The sequence below is a fragment of the Abramis brama genome (assembly GCF_963993115.1).
Source record: "Abramis brama genome assembly, chromosome: 15".
Taxonomy (NCBI): Eukaryota; Metazoa; Chordata; class Actinopteri; order Cypriniformes; family Leuciscidae; genus Abramis; species Abramis brama.
In genome coordinates this window covers 10,043,090-10,046,153 of record NC_139977.1, presented here as the reverse complement: position 1 = coordinate 10,046,153, position 3,064 = coordinate 10,043,090, and the positions used below count along the sequence as shown (strand labels likewise).

Genomic DNA, 3,064 nt, shown 5'->3' with positions numbered 1-3,064 from the left:
GGGAACATTCTTTTTTGGTTTTATTTTTATGTAACCATAAAATAACGTTCCCAGAACGTTGCTGGGTGATTACTTTTAAATAACCTAAAAATAACTTATAGAGAACGTTTCCTAATGGTTATTTTTAAGTTATTATTTTGCAACCATAAAATAACGTTCCCAGAACGTTGCAGGGTGGTTATTTTTTTAATAACCTAAAAGTAACTTATAGAGAACGTTCCCTAATGGATATTTTTAAGTTATTATGTTGCATAATTGATCTCACTGAGGTTATAATTAAACAGGTTTTATTAAAATAGGAACAAATGGAACAAACCAAAGTTTTCAAGATATTTTATCTGATTATCAAATAATTCTAAATGCTGCGTGACTTTTGCGTGTTTTAATGGGCGCTCGCGCTGAACATTCGAGCCGCATTTGAACTGGAGCGGAGGGTGTTACCATGGAAACGGAACGACAGCTCAACTGACACAAGCAGTAACTCCGTCTCTCACTGCTGTTTTCACTACTTTCAGGTAAGTTTAGTCCCCAAACTTACACAAATAGTACATACAAATGCTTCTGACACATTCTTTCATGTAAATGACACGCTTCCGTTGAATATTTACTTTATAGAAATGATTTAGTGTCTTCAGGAAAAGTCCGCTAGCATCTCAACCGTTAAGTTAACAGTAGCAGCTAACTGTTACTAGCTAGAGGCAGGTTAACTTGAGCTGTAATTTAGGCTTTTAATCACATTGTATGTGTACAGTATATGAGAGATTTTGATAGTATTGTAAAGGTTTTGCTGGCAATTTCCAAATGTGTGAATGAAAGTAAACTAATTTATTTAACGTAAAAATATTCACTGGACGGTTAATTCATTGATTTCACGTCATGTCACATGACTCACACCATTATAGGAACGCCCACCTGGAGGGCAAATGAAAGGAGTGCTATAATGCCATTTGTTCCTAGTATTAACATGAATATACAATACAGTAGCCTAGTTTGAACCAGTTTAAGATTCCTATTAATTAATTTTATACTCGTATGGCCGACTCTCTCATTATTAAAAAATGGTAACACTTTATAATAAGGTTTCATTTTGTTAGCTTTAGTTAACATGAACCAACAATTAGTGAAGAATTACTTCTACAGCATTTATTAATCTTAAAGTTAATATCAACATTAAATACTTTATTTGAAATGTTGTTTGTCCTCTCTCTTTTCAGTATTTATTGCAGTCTAATCCTGATTGCAGAATTGAGCTCCAACCCCAGTTAAGCAGACCTGAACCAGTTGATCGAGGTCTTCAGGATCAGCAGACACTACAGACAGGCTGGAGCTAAACTCCTCCATGACCAGGACTGGACTGCTGTAAGTGATCCATCTAGTCATGTACACAGCACGCCTGGACAAGCTAATCAAGCTCTTTTGGTTAAAAGAGCAAGTGAGATTGATCAGGTCTGGACATAAACTGCAAGACAGTGCACTTCGAGGACCAGGGTTGAGAACTCCTGACATATTAATTAGTCAATCACTGATGAAAAAATAATCATTTTTATTTGTATAGATTTATGTAATATTTGACTAATATTCAGTTGTCTTCTCTCTTTTTTCCTTAATTGTGATGTGTGTCAAACAGCTAAATAATAAACCCAAAAAGAGCCACTCAGGCACAGGTCACTCTTTTTCTGTGCAAGTACATTTTTGACTGTCGGACACATTCCCTCTATTTTTTTTAAATAAAAATAACATATTCAGGCTGCAAGGTAAAGCTATCAATGATTTATTGATAAAGACATTAAAAGGATTGTTCTTCATGTTGTTCCAAACATGTATTATTTACTTTTTTTCTGTGGAATGCAAAAGAAGATATTTTGAATTATGTTTAATCTGTTTTGTTCATACAATGAAAATCCCATTGGATCCCATTGACTTTTAATTGAGTCATTTTTCAAAATATCATCTTCCACAGAAGAAATCATGCAGGTTTGGAATGACATGAGTGTGAGTACAAGTTGACAAAAATATTCTTTACGTTGTGTTGATAATTTTAGCAAACTGTTCTCATGCTCTTATTTCATCATGCCCTCAAATTGGTTCACTCTCTGTATGTTTCTCTTTCAACAACACCGCCTAAATTAGTTTTTAATAATAAACACCTGTAACTATTTTTCCGGAACTCAAATTATTCTCAGGTTTCTCCAGTCATATATAAATTACACTTGGAACAACCCTTGTTTTTGTTTTTTTTGTAATTTTTTTTATGTTAACATTTCAATTGTTGTTGTTTTTTTCTCACTTTAGAGCCAGGCCGCAGCATCCGAAGGGGTTGATCCTGATCCTGTTAAATCATAATGCAAGAGACTGGGATGGTGGAAGGAGCAGAAGAACCAGAAGACTGGAGATCTGGCAAAGATCTTCTGGTATCCGAGGGGATTGATTTATTGTATTAGAGGATTCATAATCCACCAATGTGTTGTGATGTGGTTTTATACGCTTTTTTTTTTTTTTTACTCAAAATCTATTTAAAATAAATGCTGCTCTTTTAACAGTTCTGCTCAAACGTTCCTGATTTGTTTTCACGATTTACATGCTGACGACTGGATGCTGGCTACTGTAATAAATTCTTCACATAAATTTTTAACATCCCAGGAATAATTACTTTGTAAAATAGATTAAACCAGAAAACAGTTATTTTAAGTTGCAACAATATTTCAGAATATTACTCTTTTTAATGTATTTATTAAATAAATGCAGCTTTGATGAGATGAAGGGATTTCTTTCAAAAGTATTTAAAAAAATGTACTGACCCCAAACTTTTGAACGGTAATGTATTGTGTATATATATATATTTTACATGACTGTGAATAAATGAAATTATTTGAAACATATGACTTCTAATGTACTACTTCGACTTTCAACAAGTGCAATTATTTTGCATGTATTGTGGCAAATGCAAAGTACAACCAAACTAATCTTGTTGTTTGTTAAGGCCACAGGTATATTACAATACATCTTTGTATTGTCCGCAGTAGGCCCACACTTTTCCCAGTGTACCCACAGTATGCCCACACTT

The 3,064-nt window shown here is 33.7% G+C and overlaps 1 long non-coding RNA gene across 1 annotated transcript; it reads left to right on the top strand.

Annotated features, from left to right (window-relative positions):
- The first annotated feature begins 459 nt into the window (after positions 1-459).
- LOC311096741 lies at positions 460-2,795 on the top strand. Its single transcript, XR_014609080.1, has 3 exons — positions 460-515; positions 1,215-1,359; positions 2,293-2,795. It is a non-coding gene; the product is annotated as an uncharacterized lncRNA (long non-coding RNA).
- Positions 2,796-3,064: the final 269 nt, after the last annotated feature.